The following is a 22,975-nucleotide window of genomic DNA, read 5'->3' as shown; positions in this document are numbered from 1 at the left end:
GACACACCCACACCCACACAGACCCACCCACACAAACACAGACACCCACACCCACACTCACACTCACACTGACACACACAAAACCACACACACACACTGACACAGACCCACACACACACACACACACTGTCCCACCCACACCCATACCCAGACCCACCCACACACACAGACACACCCACACACACACAGACCCACCCACACACTGACATCCACACCCACACACACTGACACACACACCCACTCACACACTGACACACACACCCACACACGCACACACACACATACACACCCACAGACCCACACATTGACACCCACACACACACTGACACACACACTGACTGACACACACAGAGACCCATCCACATACACTGACACCCACATTGACACACACACACTGACACACACAGACCCACCCACACCCACACCCACACCCAGACCCACCCACACCCACACAGACCCACCCACACACACACACAGACCCACACACACATACAGACCCACCCACACACTGACATCCACGCCCACACACACACTGACACCCACACCCATACACACTGACAACCACACACACTGACACACACACCACACACACACACCCACCCACACACAGACCCACGCACACACACACACTGACACCCACAGCCACACTCACACTGACACACACACTGACACACACAGACCCACCCACACCCACACCCACACACAGACCCACCCACACAGACCCACCCACACCCACACCACACCGACCCACCCACACCCACACACAGACCCACCCACACACACACAGCCCCCCACCCACGCCCACACACACTGACACCCACCCACCCACACACACACCCACACAGACCCACCCACACACAGACTCACCCACACCCACACATGGACACCCACACACACTGACACACACACCCACTGACACACACACCCACTCACACACTGACACACCCACACCCACACAGACCCACCCACACAAACACAGACACCCACACCCACATTCACACTCACACTCACACTGACACACACAAACCCACACACACACACTGACACAGACCCACACACACACACACACACTGTCCCACCCACACACATACCCAGACCCACCCACACACACAGACACACCCACACACACACAGACCCACCCACACACTGACATCCACACCCACACACACTGACACACACACCCACTGACACACACACACCCACCCACACACAGACCCACGCACACACACACACTGACACCCACAGCCACACTCACACTGACACACACAGACCCACACACACACTGACACACACAGACCCACCCCACACACACACCCACACACAGACCCACCCACACAGACCCACCCACACCCACACCACACCGACCCACCCACACCCACACACAGACCCACCCACACACACACAGCCCCCCACCCACGCCCACACACACTGACACCCACCCACCCACACACACACCCACACAGACCCACACACCCACTGACACACACACACACTACCACATACTCACCCACACAGACACACTCACCCACACCCACACACTCACACCCACACCCACACCCACATACCCACACACACCACAGATCCACACACTGACACACACACCCACACCCATGCACAGACCCACACACACCCACATCTCCATACACATAGACACACCCACAAACACACCCACACCCCCACAGCCACCCACACACTGACACACCCCCCCACACACACACAGACACACACACACAGACACACACCCACCCACACACACAAAAACCCACAGACCCACCCACACCCACATCTACACAGACCCACCCACACCCACACATTGACACTCACACACACACATACACCCACTCACACACACCCACACAGACCCACCCACACAGACCCACCCACACTGACACACACACACCCACACCCACACACTGACACACACACACCCACACTGTCATACACACACCCACACCCACACAGACCCACCCACACAAACACAGAAACCCACACCCACACTCACACTGACACACACAAACCCACACACACACACTGACACAGACCTCCACACACACACACAGTCCCACCCACACCCACACCCAGTCCCACCCACACCCACACCCAGACCCACCCACACACACACAGACCCACCCACACACTGACATCCACGCCCACACACACACTGACATCCACACCCACACACACTGACACACACACCCACTGACACACACACACCCACTCACACACTGACACACACACCCACACTGACATACACACACCCACACCCACACAGACCCACCCACACAAACACAGACACCCACACGCACACTCACACTGACACACACAAACCCACACACCCACACTGACACAGACCCACCCACACACACACTGTCCCACCCACACCCACACCCAGTCCCACCCAGACCCATCCACACCCACACAGACACACACACACACACACACAGACCCACACACCCACTGACACACACACCCACTGACACACACACCCACTGACACACTGACACACCCACACCCACACAGACACACCCACACAAACACAGACACCCACACCCACACTCACACTCACACTGACACACACAGACCCACACACACACACACTGTCCCACCCACACCCACACCCAGACCCACCCACACACACAGACACACCCACACACACACAGACCCACCCACACACACACAGACCCACCCACACACTGACGTCCACGCCCACACACACACTGACATCCACACCCACACACACTGACCCACACACCCACTGACACACACACACCCACTCACACACGCACACACACACATACACACCCACAGACCCACACATTGACACCCACACACACACTGACACACACACAGACCGATCTACACACACTGACACCCACATTGACACACACACACTGACACTCACACACACAGACCCACCCACACCCACACCCAGACCCACCCACACCAACACAGAACCACCCACACACACACACAGACCCACACACACATACAGACCCACCCACACACTGACATCCACGCCCACACACACACTGACACCCACACCCACACACACTGCCACCCACACACACTGACACACACACCACACACACACACCCACCCACACACAGACCCACGCACACACACACACTGACACCCACAGCCACACTCACACTGACACACACAGACCCACACACACACTGACACACACAGACCCACCCACACCCACACCCACACACAGACCCACCCACACAGACCCACCCACACCCACACACAGACCCACCCACACACACACAGCCCCCCACACACGCCCACACACACTGACAACCACCCACCCACACACACACACACCCAAACCCACACTGACACACACAGACCCACACAGAGACACCCACACACACTGACGCTCACACACACAGACCCACCCACACCCACACACACACTGATACCCACACACAGAGACCCACCCACACACACTGACACCCACACACACACTGACACACACACCCACACACTGATACCCACACACACAGACCCACCCACACCCACACACTGACACCCACACACACACAGACCCACCCACACCCACACACTGACACCCACACACACACAGACCCACCCACACACTGACGCCCACACACACTGACCCACACCCACACAGTCTGATATACACACACACCACAGACCCACACACTGACACACACACACACCCGCACCCACACCCCCACACACAGACACACTCACACACACACCCACACACTGACACACACACACACACAGACCCACCCACACTGACACACACACACAGACACACACACCACAGACCCACACACTGACACACACACTCACCCGCACCCACACCCCCACACACAGACACACCCACACACACACACACACACTGACACACACACACACACAGACCCACCCACACTGACATACACACACCCACACCCACACACTGACACACACACACCCACACTGACATACACACACTCACACCCACACAGACCCACCCACACAAACACAGACACCCACACCCACACTCACACTGACACACACAAACCCACACACACACACTGACACAGACCCACCCACACACACACACACTGTCCCACCCACACCCACACCCAGACCCACATACACACACTCAGACCCACCCACACACAGACTCACCCACACCCACACATGGACACCCACACACACTGACACACACCCACTGACACACACACCCACTCACACACTGACACACCCACACCCACACAGACCCACCCACACAAACACAGACACCCACACCCACACTCACACTCACACTGACACACACAAAACCACACACACACACTGACACAGACCCACACACACACACACACACTGTCCCACCCACACCCATACCCAGACCCACCCACACACACAGACACACCCACACACACACAGACCCACCCACACACTGACATACACACCCACTCACACACTGACACACACACCCACTCACACACTGACACACACACCCACACACGCACACACACACATACACACCCACAGACCCACACATTGACACCCACACACACACTGACACACACACTGACTGACACACACAGAGACCCATCCACATACACTGACACCCACATTGACACACACACACTGACACTCACACACACAGACCCACCCACACCCACACCCACACCCAGACCCACCCACACCCACACAGACCCACCCACACACACACACAGACCCACACACACATACAGACCCACCCACACACTGACATCCACGCCCACCCACACACTGACACCCACACCCACACACACTGACAACCACACACACTGACACACACACCACACACACACACCCACCCACACACAGACCCACGCACACACACACACTGACACCCACAGCCACACTCACACTGACACACACACTGACACACACAGACCCACCCACACCCACACCCACACACAGACCCACCCACACAGACCCACCCACACCCACACCACACCGACCCACCCACACCCACACACAGACCCACCCACACACACACAGCCCCCCACCCACGCCCACACACACTGACACCCACCCACCCACACACACACCCACACAGACCCACCCACACACAGACTCACCCACACCCACACATGGACACCCACACACACTGACACACACACCCACTGACACACACACCCACTCACACACTGACACACCCACACCCACACAGACCCACCCACACAAACACAGACACCCACACCCACACTCACACTCACACTGACACACACAGACCCACACACACACACTGACACAGACCCACACACACACACACACACTGTCCCACCCACACACATACCCAGACCCACCCACACACACAGACACACCCACACACACACAGACCCACCCACACACTGACATCCACACCCACACACACTGACACACACACCCACTGACACACACACACCCACCCACACACAGACCCACGCACACACACACACTGACACCCACAGCCACACTCACACTGACACACACAGACCCACACACACACTGACACACACAGACCCACCCCACACACACACCCACACACAGACCCACCCACACAGACCCACCCACACCCACACCACACCGACCCACCCACACCCACACACAGACCCACCCACACACACACAGCCCCCCACCCACGCCCACACACACTGACACCCACCCACCCACACACCCACACAGACCCACACACCCACTGACACACACACACACTACCACATACTCACCCACACAGACACACTCACCCACACCCACACACTCACACCCACATACCCACACACACCACAGATCCACACACTGACACACACACCCACACCCATGCACAGACCCACACACACCCACATCTCCATACACATAGACACACCCACAAACACACCCACACCCCCACAGCCACCCACACACTGACACACCCCCCCACACACACACAGACACACACACACAGACACACACCCACCCACACACACAAAAACCCACAGACCCACCCACACCCACATCTACACAGACCCACCCACACCCACACATTGACACTCACACACACACATACACCCACTCACACACACCCACTCACACACACCCACACAGACCCACCCACACTGTCATACACACACCCACACCCACACAGACCCACCCACACAAACACAGAAACCCACACCCACACTCACACTGACACACACAAACCCACACACACACACTGACACAGACCCACACACACACACACAGTCCCACCCACACCCACACCCAGTCCCACCCACACCCACACCCAGACCCACCCACACACACACAGACCCACCCACACACTGACATCCACGCCCACACACACACTGACATCCACACCCACACACACTGACACACACACCCACTGACACACACACACCCACTCACACACTGACACACACACCCACACTGACATACACACACCCACACCCACACAGACCCACCCACACAAACACAGACACCCACACGCACACTCACACTGACACACACAAACCCACACACCCACACTGACACAGACCCACCCACACACACACTGTCCCACCCACACCCACACCCAGTCCCACCCACACCCACACCCAGACCCATCCACACCCACACAGACACACACACACACACACAGACCCACACACACACTGACACACACACCCACTGACACACACACCCACTGACACACACACCCACTGACACACTGACACACCCACACAAACACAGACACCCACACCCACACTCACACTCACACTGACACACACAGACCCACACACACACACACTGTCCCACCCACACCCACACCCAGACCCACCCACACACACAGACACACCCACACACACACAGACCCACCCACACACTGACGTCCACGCCCACACACACACTGACATCCACACCCACACACACTGACCCACACACCCACTGACACACACACACCCACTCACACACGCACACACACACATACACACCCACAGACCCACACATTGACACCCACACACACACTGACACACACACAGACCGATCTACACACACTGACACCCACATTGACACACACACACTGACACTCACACACACAGACCCACCCACACCCACACCCAGACCCACCCACACCAACACAGAACCACCCACACACACACACAGACCCACACACACATACAGACCCACCCACACACTGACATCCACGCCCACACACACACTGACACCCACACCCACACACACTGCCACCCACACACACTGACACACACACCACACACACACACCCACCCACACACAGACCCACGCACACACACACACTGACACCCACAGCCACACTCACACTGACACACACAGCCACACTCACACTGACACACACAGACCCACACACACACTGACACACACAGACCCACCCACACCCACACCCACACACAGACCCACCCACACAGACCCACCCACACCCACACACAGACCCACACACACACACACAGCCCCCCACACACACTGACAATCACCCACCCACACACACACCCACACAGACCCACACACCCACAGACACACTCACCCACACCCACACACTCACACCCACACCCACACCCACATACCCACACACACCACAGGCCCACACACTGACACACACACCCACACCCATGCACAGACCCACACACACCCACATCTCCATACACATAGACATACCCACTCACACACCCACACCCCCACACCCACCCACACACTGACACACCCCCCCACACACACACAGACACACACACACAGACACACACACACAGACACACACCCACCCACACACACCCACCCACACACACAAACACCCACAGACCCACCCACACCCACATCCACACAGACCCACCCACACCCACATATTGACACCCACACACACACTGACACACACACCGACTGACACACATACACCCACACACAGACCCACCCACACACACACAGCCCCCCACCCACGCCCACACACACTGACACCCACCCACCCACACACACACCCACACAGACCCACACACCCACTGACACACACACACACTACCACATACTCACCCACACAGACACACTCACCCACACCCACACCCACATACCCACACACACCACAGATCCACACACTGACACACACACCCACACCCATGCACAGACCCACACACACCCACATCTCCATACACATAGACACAGCCACAAACACACCCACACCCCCACAGCCACCCACACACTGACACACCCCCCCACACACACACAGACACACACACACAGACACACACCCACCCACACACACAAAAACCCACAGACCCACCCACACCCACATCTACACAGACCCACCCACACCCACACATTGACACTCACACACACACTGACACACACACCGACTGACACACATACACCCACTCACACACACCCACACACTCACACACACAGACCCACCCACACAGACCCACCCACACTGACACACACACACCCACACCCACACACTGACACACACACACCCACACTATCATACACACACCCACACCCACACAGACCCACCCACACAAACACAGAAACCCACACCCACACTCACACTGACACACACAAACCCACACACACACACTGACACAGACCCACACACACACACACACACTGTCCCACCCACACCCACACCCAGTCCCACCCACACCCACACCCAGACCCACCCACACCCACACAGACCCACCCACACACTGACATCCACGCCCACACACACACTGACATCCACACCCACACACACTGACACACACACCCACTGACACACACACCCACTCACACACTGACACACACACCCACACTGACATACACACACCCACACCCACACAGACCCACCCACACAAACACAGACACCCACACCCACACTCACACTGACACACACAAACCCACACACCCACACTGACACAGACCCACCCACACACACACTGTCCCACCCACACCCACACCCAGTCCCACCCACACCCACACCCAGACCCATCCACACCCACACAGACCCACACACACACCCACTGACACACACACCCACTGACACACACACCCACTGACACACACACCCACTCGCACACTGACACACCCACACCCACACAGACACACCCACACAAACACAGACACCCACACCCACACTCACACTCACACTGACACACACAGACCCACACACACACACACTGTCCCACCCACACCCACACCCAGACCCACCCACACACACAGACACACCCACACACACACAGACCCACCCACACACTGACGTCCACGCCCACACACACACTGACATCCACACCCACACACACTGACCCACACACCCACTGACACACACACACCCACTCACACACGCACACACACACATACACACCCACAGACCCACACATTGACACCCACACACACACTGACACACACACAGACCGATCCACACACACTGACACTCACACACACAGACCCACCCACACCCACACCCACACCCAGACCCACCCACACCAACACAGAACCACCCACACACACACACAGACCCACACACACATACAGACCCACCCACACACTGACATCCACGCCCACACACACACTGACACCCACACCCACACACACTGCCACCCACACACACTGACACACACACCACACACACACACACCCACACACAGACCCACGCACACACACACACTGACACCCACAGCCACACTCACACTGACACACACAGCCACACTCACACTGACACACACAGACCCACACACACACTGACACACACAGACCCACTCACACCCACACCCACACACAGACCCACCCACACAGACCCACCCACACCCACACACAGACCCACCCACACACACACAGCCCCCCACACACGCCCACACACACTGACAACCACCCACCCACACACACACCCACACAGACCCACACACCCACTGACACACACACACTACCACATACTCACCCACACAGACACACTCACCCACACCCACACACTCACACCCACACCCACACCCACATACCCACACACACCACAGGCCCACACACTGACACACACACCCACACCCATGCACAGACCCACACACACCCACATCTCCATACACATAGACACACCCACACACACACCCACACCCCCACACCCACCCACACACTGACACACCCCCCCACACACACACAGACACACACACACACACAGACACACACCCACCCACACCCACCCACCCACACACACAAACACCCACAGACCCACCCACAGACCCACCCACACCCACATCCACACAGACCCACCCACACCCACATATTGACACCCACACACACACTGACACACACACCGACTGACACACATACACCCACTCACACACACCCACACACTGACACACACACACAGTCCCACCCACACTGACATACACACACCCACACCCACACAGACCCACCCACACAAACACAGACACCCACACCCACACTCACACTGACACAGACCCACACACCCCCACACACACACTGTCCCACCCACACCCACACACACCCACACACAGACCCACCCACACCCACACATTGACACCCACACACACTGACACACACACCCACTGACACACACACCCACTGACACACACACCCACTGACACACACACCCACTGACACACTGACACACACACCCACACCCACACAGACACCCACACCCAGACCCACCCACCCACACACACAGACCCACCCACACACTGACATCCATGCCCACACACACACTGACACCCACACCCACACACACTGACACACACACCCACTGACACACACACCCACACTGACATACACACACCCACACCCACACAGACCCACCCACACAAACACAGACACCCACACTCACACTGACACTGACACACACAAACCCATACACACACACTGACACAGACCCACCCACACACACCCAGTCCCACCCACACCCACACCCAGACCCACCCACACACACACAGACCCACCCACACACTGACATCCACGCCCACACACACACTGACACCCACACCCACACCCACTGACACCCACACACACTGACACACACACCCACACTAACATACACACACCCACACCCACACAGACCCACCCACACAAACACAGACACCCACACCCACACTCACACTGACACTGACACACACAAACCCATACACACACACTGACACAGACCCACACACACACACACTGTCCCACCCACACACACACAGACCCACCCACACGCTGACATCCACGCCCACACACACACTGACACCCACACCCACACACACTCACCCACACACAGACCCACGCACACACACACACTGACACCCACAGCCACACACACACTGACACACACAGACCCATACACACACTGACACACACAGACCCACCCACACCCACACACAGACCCACCCACACCACACCGATCCACTCACACCCACACACTGACACCCACACACAGACCCACCCACACACACAGCTCCCCACACACGCCCACACACACTGACACACACACCCACACTGACATACACACACCCACACAGACCCACCCACACAAACACAGACACCCACACCCACACTCACACTGACACACACAAACCCACACACACACACTGATACAGACCCACCCACACACACACTGTCCCACCCACACCCACACCCAGACCCACCCACACCCACACCCAGTCCCACCCACACCCACACCCAGTCCCACCCACACCCACACCCAGACCCACCCGCACCCACACAGACCCACCCACACACACACAGACCCACACACACAGACCCACACACACACAGACCCACCCACACACTGACATCCACGCCCACACACACACTGTCACCCACACCCACACACACTGACACCCACACACACTGACACACACACCACACACACACACACCCACACACAGACCCATGCACACACACACACTGACACCCACAGCCACACACACACCCACCCACACAGACCCACACACACACTGACACACACAGACCCACCCACACCCACACACTGACACCCACACACAGACCCACCCACACACACAGCCCCCCACACACGCCACACACACTGACACCCACCCACCCACACACACACCCACACAGACCCACACACATACCCACACACCCACTGACACACACACTGACACACACACACTACCACATACTCACCCACACAGACACACTCACCCACACCCACACGCTCACACCCACACCCACATACCCACACACCACAGACCCACACACTGACACACACACCCACACCCATGCACAGACCCACACACACCCACACCTCCATACACATAGACACACCCACACACAGACCCACACCCCAACACCCACCCACACACTGACACCCCCCCACACACTGACACACACACACAGACACACACACACATACACACACCCACACACACCCACCCACATACACAAACACCCACAGACCCACCCACACATACACCCACAGACCCACCCACACCCACACCCAAATCCACACAGACCCACCCACACCCACACATTGACACCCACACACACACTGACACACACACCGACTGACACACATACACCCACTCACACACACCCACACCCACACACACAGACCCACCCACCCACACACACACACTGACACCCACACAAACACAGACACCCACACCCACACACAAACCCACAGTCCCACCCACACCCACACTGTCCCACCCACACCCACAGACAGACCCACCCACACACAGACAGACCCACCAACACCCACACACACAGACCCATCCACACCCACCCACACACAGACACCCAAACACACACACACTGACACACACACCAACACACATACAGACCCACCCCCACGCACACACTGACACCCACACTGACACACACACTGACACTCACACACACAGACCCACCCACACCGACCCACCCACTCCCACACACACATATCCACACCCACACACACATATCCACACCCACACACACATACACACACTGACACCCACACAAACACAGACACCCACACACAAAACCACACCCACACCCACACTGACACACACAGACCCACCTACACCTACACACTGACATCCACACCCACCCACACACAGACACCCAAATACACACACACTGACACTCACACACACCGACCCACCCACTCCCACACACACCTATCCACACCCACACACACATACCCACACCCACACACTGACACCACACAAACACAGACACCCCCACACCCACACACTGACACACACACACACAGGCCAACCCACACATACACCCACCCACACTGACACACACACACACTGATACACTGACACACACACCCACACCCACACACTCACAGACCCATCCACATCCACACACAGGCACACCCACACCCACAGACCCACCCACACCCACACCCACACCGACCCACCCACACCCACACCGACCCACCCACACCCACACACACACACTGACATCCACACAAATACAGACCCCCCCACACCCATACACTGACACCCACACCCACACACAGACACCCACACACACTGACACTCACACACACACACAGACCCACCCACACCCACACACTGACAACCACACCCACACCCACTGATACCCACACACACAGATCCACACACACAAAGACCCCCCCCACACACACAGACCCACCCACACCCACACACAGACCCACCCACACCCATACACACTGACACCCACACCCACACCCACACACACACTGACACATACACACAGACACCCACACCCAGACACACTGACACTCACACACACACAGACCCACCCACACCCATGCACTGACACCCACACACACACACGCACACTGACACCCTCACACACTGACACCCACACCCACACACTGACAACCACACCCACACACACAGACCCACCCACACCCACACCCACACTGACCCACCCACATAGACCCACCCACACGCACACAGACCCACCCACACCCTCACACATAGACCCACCCACACCCTATATCACACACACACACAGACCCACCCCCACACACAGACACAGACCCACCCACACACACAGACCCACACCCACACACACACAGACCCACCCACACACAGACCCACACCCACACACACACAGACCCACCCACACACCCACACACACTGACACCCACACACACAGACCCACCCACACCCACACACTGACACCCACACACTGACACCCACACACACAGACCCACCCACACCCACACACTGACACCCACACACACAGACCCACCCACACCCACACACACAGACCCACACACACACAGACCCACCCACACCCACACACTGACACCCACACAATGACACTCACACACACAGACCCACCCACACCCACACACTGACACCCACACACACAGACCCACCCACACCCACACACACAGACCCACACACACACAGACCCACCCACACCCACACACTGACACCCACACAATGACACCCACATACACAGACCCACCCACACCCACACACTGACACCCACACACACAGACCCACCCACACCCACACACACAGACCCCCACACACACAGACCCACCCACACCCACACCCACACAGACCCACCCACACCCACACAGACCCACCCACACCCACACACTATTTCACACACACACAAATACCCACTCACACACACACACTGACACCCACACACAGTCCCAACCACACCCACACACTGACACCCAACCACACCCACACACCCACATTTTTTGAGTGGGAGCAGCGGCCGAGGAAAAACGAACCCGGGAGACTACAGCTAAGGTAAGACAGTTTGTTTCAAAATTACTTACCTGTAGCGGGCAGCGGTTTTTTTTTTCTCTCTTCACAAAAAGAGCGGGAGCAGCAGAGGAAGTGACGGTAAACAGAGGGGCAGCCGGGAAGGAGAACGGTGAGTATAAATACTCCCCCTTTAATTCACCAACGGTCATTTGAGTGGGAGCAGCGGCCGAGGAAAAACGAACCCGGGAGACTACAGCTAAGGTAAGACAGTTTGTTTCAAAATTACTTACCTGTAGCGGGCAGCGGAAGTGAGGTTGGAGCGCATAGCTGGGCGGGAAGGCAAGTGATTAGTATTTGAGTGGGTGTGTTCTAGACCCCAGGTCCTACTTCCGTAGGGCCTCCCTCCCACCCTCCTCCTCTAACCTAACTTTAAAGTCCACAGGTTATTGACTCAGTGTTCTTGTTTTTGGAGACAGTGTACAGTCATGGCAGCACAGGCGGTGGAATGTTCCTCCTGCAGGATGTTTGAGGTAGGGGTGACCACCGATACTCCTGCCGACTTCGTGTGCAGGAAATGCAGTCAGATCCTGATCCTCACCGAACGAGTTAGGGAACTGGAACTGGAACTGGATGAGCTGAGGATTATTCGAGAGGCTGAGAGGGTGATCGATAGAAGCTACAGGGACATAGTTACGCCAGAGAACAGAGGTAGCTGGGTAACAGTTAGAGGTGGGAAGGGGAAGAAACAGGCAGTGCAGGGTTCCCCTGTAGTCGTTCCCCTAAAAAATAAGTATGCAGCTTTGGAAACTGTTGGGGGGGACAGCCTTGCAGGTGTAAGCTGCAGTGAAGGGGTCTGTGGCTCTGAGATTCAGAAGGGAAAGGGGGAGAAGAAGAGAGCGCTAGTTATAGGGGACTCTCTAGTTAGAGGGACGGACAGGCGGTTCTGTGGACATGGGCGAGACTCTCGGATGGTTTGTTGCCTCCCGGGTGCTAGGGTCCGAGACGTCTCGGACCGTGTCTTCAGAATCCTTAAGGGGGAGGGTGTGCAGCCAGAAGTCGTGGTACACATTGGCACCAACGACATAGGTAGGAAGAGGGGCGGGGAGGTCATTCAAGAGCTCAAGGAGTTAGGCTGGAAGCTAAAAGCTAGGACAGACAGAGTCGTCATCTCTGGGTTGTTGCCGGTGCCACGTGACAGAGAGGCAAAGAATAGGGAGAGAGTGTAGTTGAACACGTGGCTGCAAGGATGGTGTAGGAGGGAGGGCTTCAGATATTTGGACAATTGGACTGCATTCTGGGGAAGGTGGGACCTGTATAAACAGGACGGGTTGCACCTGAACCAGAAGGGCACCAATATCCTGGGGGGTAGGTTTGCTAGCACTCTTCGGGGGGGTTTAAACTAATTTGGCAGGGGGATGGGATCCGGACTTGTAGTCCAGCAAGTAAGCTAGCTGTGTGTCAGGATGTCCAAGACTGTAGGGAGGCTGTGGAGAAGGTAGCACTGACAGGGACTACTTACAGACACAGAGATGGGCTCAAGTGCGTATACTTCAATGCAAGGAGTATCAGAAATAAGGTGGGTGAACTTAAGGCATGGATCGGTACCTGGGACTACGATGTTGTAGCCATCACGGAAACATGGATAGATGAGGGACAGGAATGGCTGTTGGAGGTTCCTGGTTACAGATGTTTCAGTAAGATTAGGGAGGGTGGTAAAAAAGGAGGGGGGGTGGCATTGCTAATTAGAAATGGTATAACGGCTGCAGAAAGGAAGTTTGAGGGGGATCTGCCTCTGGAGGTAGTATGGGCTGAAGTCAGAAATAGGAAAGGTGCAGTCACCTTGTTGGGTGTTTATTATAGGCCCCCCAATAGCAGCAGAGATGTGGAGAAACAGATTGGGAAACAGATTTTGGAAAGGTGCAGAAGCCACAGGGTCGTAGTCATGGGCGACTTCAACTTCCCAAATATTGATTGGAAGCTCTTTAGATCAAGTAGATTGGATGGGGCGGTGTTTGTGCAGTGTGTCCAGGAAGCTTTTCTAACGCAGTATGTAGATTGACCAACCAGAGGGGAGGCCATATTGGATTTGGTACTCGGTAACGAACCGGGACAAGTGGTGGGCTTGTTAGTGGGTGAACATTTTGGTGATGGCGACCACAATTCTGTGACTTTCACCTTGGTTATGGAGAGAGATAGGTGCGCACAACAAGGAAGTTTCTACAATTGGGGGAAGGGAAATTACGACACTGTAAGACAGGATTTGAGGAGCATACGTTGGGAGCATAGGCTGTCAGGGAAGGATGTGGTGGAAATGTGGGACTTTTTCAAGGAGCAGATACGACGTGTCCTTGATATGTATGTACCGATCAGGCAGGAAAGAAATGGTCGTGTGAGGGAGCCTTGGTTGACGAGGGAGGTTGAATGTCTAGTAAAGAGGAAGAAGGAGGCTTACATAAGGTTGAGGAAACAAGGTTCAGACAGAGCAGTGGAGGGATACAGGATAGCCAGAAGGGACCTGAAGAAAGGGATTAGGAGAGCTAAGAGAGGGCATGAAAAATCCCTGGCGGATAGGATCAAGGATAACCCCAAGGCATTCTATGCGTATGTGAGAAACCTGAGAATGACGAGAACGAGGGTAGGTCCGATCAAGGACAGTGGTGGGAGACTGTGTATTGAGTCGGAAGAGATAGGAGAGGTCTTGAACAAGTACTTCTCTTCAGTATTTACGAACGAGAGGGACTGTATTGTTGAAGAGGAGAGTGTGAAACGGACTGATAAGCTAGAAGAGATATCTGTTAGGAAGGAAGATGTGTTGGACATTTTGAACAACTTGAGGATAGACAAGTCCCCCGGGCCTGACGGGATATATCCTAGGATTATGTGGGAAGCAAGAGAGGAAATTGCAGTACCGTTGGCAATGATCTTCTCGTCTTCACTGGCAACGGGGGTGGTACCAGGGGACTGGAGAGTAGCGAATGTTGTGCCCTTGTTCAAAAAAGGGAATAGGGATAACCCCGGGAATTACAGGCCAGTTAGTCTTACTTCTGTGGTAGGCAAAGTAATGGAAAGGGTACTGAGGGATAGGATTTACGAGTATCTGGAACGGCACTGCTTGATTAGGGACAGCCAGCACGGATTTGTGAAGGGTAGGTCTTGCCTTACAAGTCTTATTGAATTCTTCGAGGAGGTGACCAAGCATGTGGATGAGGGTAGAGCAGTGGATGTAGTGTACATGGATTTTAGTAAGGCATTTGATAAGGTTCCCCATGGTAGGCTTATGCGGAAAGTCAGGAGGCATGGGATAGAGGGAAATTTGGCCAATTGGATAGAAAACTGGCTAACCGGTCGAAGTCAGAGAGTGGTAGTAGATGGTAAATATTCAGCATGGAGTCCAGTTACAAGTGGAGTTCCGCAGGGATCAGTTCTGGGTCCTCTGCTGTTTGTAATTTTTATTAATGACTTAGATGAGGGAGTCGAAGGGTGGGTCAGTAAATTTGCAGATGATACAAAGATAGGTGGAGTTGTGGACAGTGAGGAGGGCTGTTGTCGGCTGCAGAGGGACTTAGATATGATGCAGAGCTGGGCTGAGGAGTGGCAGATGGAGTTCAACCCTGCCAAGTGTGAAGTTGTCCATTTTGGAAGAACAAATAAGAATGCGGAATACAGGGTTAATGGTAGGGTTCTTGGTCAGGTGGAGGAACAGAGGGATCTTGGGGTCTATGTACATAGATCTTTGAAGGTTGCCACTCAGGTGGATAGAGTTTGTAAGAAGGCCTATGGAGTATTATCGTTCATTAGCAGAGGGATTGAATTCAAGAGTCGTGAGGTGATGTTGCAGCTGTACAGGACTTTGGTTAGGCCACATTTGGAGTACTGTGTGCAGTTCTGGTCGCCTCACTTTAGGAAAGATGTGGAAGCTTTGGAGAGGGTGCAGAGAAGATTTACCAGGATGTTGCCTGGAATGGAGAGGATAGGTTGAGAGTTCTCGGCCTTTTCTCGTTGGAACGGCGAAGGATGAGGGGTGACTTGATAGAGGTTTATAAGATGATCAGAGGAATAGATAGAGTAGACAGTCAGAAACTTTTTCCCCGGGTACAACAGAGTGTTACAAGGGGACATAAATTTAAGGTGAAGGGTGGAAGGTATAGGGGAGATGTCAGGGGTGGGTTCTTCACCCAGAGAGTGGTGGGGGCATGGAATGCGCTGCCCGTGGGAGTGGTAGAGTCAGATTCATTGGCGACCTTTAAGCGGCATTTGGATAGGTACATGGATGGGTGCTTAATCTAGGATAGAAGTTCGGCACAACATCGTGGGCCGAAGGGCCTGTTCTGTGCTGTATTGTTCTATGTTCTATGTTCTATACCCACCTACACTCACAGACACAGATCCACACACACAGACCCACCCACACCCATACTGACACCCACACACACAGCCCCACCCACACACTGACACCCACACCCAGACATATAGACCCACACACACACAGACCCACCCACACCCACACACACACAGAGACCCACCCACACCCACACACTGACACCCACACCCACACAGACCCACCCACACCCACACACACCCCCACACAGACATACACACACTGACACACACACACAGACCTGCACTTCTTTGAATGGAGCAGAGTGTGCTTCACTCCTGGAGTCTTCAGTTGAATATTGTTTTTTTAGAATATACACCTGGGACACTCTGTACCTCACTCGGAATGACAGCCCCACATCTGGGGTGGTAGTGGACCTCACATCCACCAGTCTCTTGTCCAAAGTTTCTCCTGAACCACAGCAAACCCAATTCTTCATCTACTTCAATTAGTGTCTGAGATACACCCTATACAATGATAATGGGTCTTGTGCCTCTGGCTCAGATGGTCTGGGTTCAAATCCCACCAATGGTCGAAGTATGTTACACCATATTTGAACAAGTTGATTAAAATTACTATAAAATCAATTATACTTTGTAGGATAATGTGAGTAGTTATTATTCATTTCTGTTTGAAAACAATTGTTAATTAAGTATATTGCTATTAACACAGATCTTTCATGAATAGATATTTGATGTAAATTAACAGCATTTTCTATTTATACAGTCATAGAGGTGTACAGCGCGGAAGCAGATCCTTCGGTCTAACTCATCCATGCCAGCCTGATATCTTAAACTAATCTAGTCCCATTTGCCAGCACTTGGCCCCCATCCCTCTGAACCCTTCCAATTCATATGCCTATCCAAATGCCTTTTAGTCACTTTTGCTGAAGATTAAATTGTTTAAATTCAACACTGAGCAACTAATTCAATTAAACAGTTATTTTGAATGATTTGGTGAGTGTGGTGGAGGTGGGTGACCCACTTTGCCCAAGTCTTGGGAGGAGCACTATAGACTCAGACTTGCTGGGTCGCCGCCATCTTGGATCCCCCAGATGCCTTTTAAATGTTGTAATTATACACTTCTCTGGGAGTTCATTTCATAAACACACCATCCTCTGCATTAAAAAGTTTCCCCTTAGGTCCCTTTTAAATTTTTCCCCTCTCATCCTAAACCTCTGCCCTCTAGTTCTGGACTCCCCCGTTCCAGGGAGTCAGTGAGTGAGGCCCCTTTCGGTCATGGCTGACCATGGGTTGCATCCTGGTTGTTCTAGCTTTCTGCTTCCCTGAAGCAATGCCGCTTGTGTCCGAAGAGACCAATACTGGAGTGACAGTCCTGGTCGCAGAGGTCACATCTATATGTGGTCATTGATCTGCTCGAGTTGTTGTACTCCTTCCTGTGTGTCGCTTGTCTGCTACAGCGCTCGTCCAGGGACATAGTAATATATAATCTGCATATTGAATTGTGATAATTAATATACAATATTAATTCATAATTATTTCATTTCTGCATATGATTTAAGGTATATTTGTGCAATTATTAATAGGGATTATATTCCTATTAGAGTGAAGGTTAAGGTTGGTAAGAGTAGGGGACAATGGATGAATAGAGATATTGAGGTTCTGGTCAAGAATAAGAAAGTCAGGTATTAGATCCAGACAACTGGGATCAAATCAATTTCTTGAGGAATACAAGGGATGTAGGGGCATTTTTAAGAGGGAATTCAGGAGGGCAAAAAGGGGATATGAGATTGTCTTGGCAGATAAGATTAAGCATAATCCAAAGAGATTCTACAAGTCCCCTAAGAGCAAAAGAGCAACTTGGGAGAGAAAAGGGCCCCATGAATATCAACGAGGTTGTCTATGTGTTGAACCACAGGAGATGAGAGAGACACTAAACGAATATTTCATGTCAGCATTCAGGGATGTGTAGGTTGGATGCATTGGTCAGGGGTAAATGTAAGATATAGGTCTGGGTGGGTTACTCTTTGGAGGGTCAGTGTGGACTTGTTAGGCCAAAGGGCCTGTTTCCACACTGTAAGGATTCTATGATTCTATAAAGGCTGTAAGAAGAAGCTTGGGAACTATAGATCTGTGAGTCTGACATTGGTGGTTGGTATGTTGTTGGAGGAAGAAATGAATGCTACAGAATTCGGGGAAATAAATAGTTATGTTTTGGAAAAAGTTCACATTACACAAGAGGAATTCATGGAGGTCTTAGAAAACATAAAGGTGAATAAATCTCTTGGACCTGATCAAGTCTATCTCAAGATGTTGTGGGAAGTCAGGGAAGAAATTGAGGGGCCCCTAGCAGAGATATTTGTATCATATATAACCATGGCTGAGTTGCCAGAGACTGGAGGGTGGCTAATGTTGTGTCTTTACTTAAGAAGGGGGCGGCACAGTGGCTCAGTGATTAGACTGCTGCCTCACAGCACCAGAGACCCAGGTTCGATTCCAGGCTTGGGCAACTGTGCAAACTCCACACAGACAACCTCCCCGTGTCTGCGTGAGTTTCCTCCGGGTGCTCCGGTTTCCTCCCACAATCCAACAAAGTGCAGGTTAGGTGAATTGCCCATGCTAAATTGCCCATAGTGTTCAGGGATATGTAAGTTGGGTGCATTGGTCAGGGGTAAATGTAAGATATAGGTCTGGGTGGGTTACTCTTTGGAGGGTCGGTGTGGACTTGTTAGGCCAAAGGGCCTGTTTCCACACTGTAAGGATTCTATGATTCTATAAAGGCTGTAAGAAGAAGCTTGGGAACTATAGATCTGTGAGTCTGACGTTGGTGGTTGGTACGTTGATGGAGGTGATTCTGACCAGTAGGATTACATGCATGTGGAGAGGCAAGGTCTGACTGAGAATAGTCAGCATGGCTTTGTACGAGGGAAATTGTGACTTTCAAACTTGATTGAGTGTTTTAACGAAGGTAACCAGAAAGATTGACGAGGGCAGAGCAGTAGATTTTGTTTACATGAACTTCAGTAAAACGTTTGACAAGGTTCTGCATGGTAGACTAATAAGTAAAGTTAGATCAATGGGATTCAGGGTGAACTTGCCAATTGGATACAAAATTGGCTTCACCACAGGAGACAGAGGGTGGTGGTCGAGGGTTGTTTTTCAGATTGGAGACGTGTGACTAGCAGCGTTCCACTGAAATTGGTGCGGGATCCACTTTTATTTATCATCTGTTTAAATAATTTGGATGAGAATTTAGGAGGCATGATTAGTCAGTTTGTGGATGATACCAAAATTGGTGCTACAGTAGGCAGCGAAGAAGGCTATCCAGGATTATTAAGAGACCTTGATTATTTAGGTCAATGGACTGAGGAGTGGCAGATATCGTTTAATTTGGATAAACACAAGGTATTTCATTTAGGTACAACAAGGGTAGGACTTACACAATAAATGGTCAGGCCTTGGGTAATGTTCTAGGACAGAGAGACCTAGGGGTTCAGGTTCATAATTCTTTGAAATTTGCATCACATGTAAACAGGGTGGTTAAGGTGGCATTTAGCACATTTGCCTTCATTACTCAGACCATTGAGTATAGAAGTTGGGACATCATGTTGAGGTTGCAGAGGACATTGATGCGACCTCTTCTGGAATATTGTGTCCAGTTCTGGTCAGACTGCTATAGGAAGAACCTTATTAAAATGGAGAGGGTTCAGAAAAGGTTTACCAGGATGTTGCCAAAAATGGAAGGTGTGAGTTATATAGATAAGATTGGATCGACTGGGATGTTTTTCACTGGAGTGTCCGTGGTTGACAAGTGACTTTATAGTGGTTTATAAAATCATGAGGGGCATAGATTAGGTGAACAGCAATATTCTTGTCTCCAGGTGGGGCAGTTCAAAACTACTGACATATCTTTAAAAGCATGGACGGGTTAGAGCGAAGGGTCTGTTTCCATGCTGTACATCTCTATGACTCTATGGCACAGGGGCAACTATTTTACATACAGAGTGGTTGGTAAATGGAATGAA

The sequence above is a fragment of the Chiloscyllium punctatum genome, chromosome 38, assembly GCF_047496795.1.
Source record: "Chiloscyllium punctatum isolate Juve2018m chromosome 38, sChiPun1.3, whole genome shotgun sequence".
NCBI lineage: Eukaryota > Metazoa > Chordata > Chondrichthyes > Orectolobiformes > Hemiscylliidae > Chiloscyllium > Chiloscyllium punctatum.
This window is presented reverse-complemented; position numbering follows the sequence as displayed.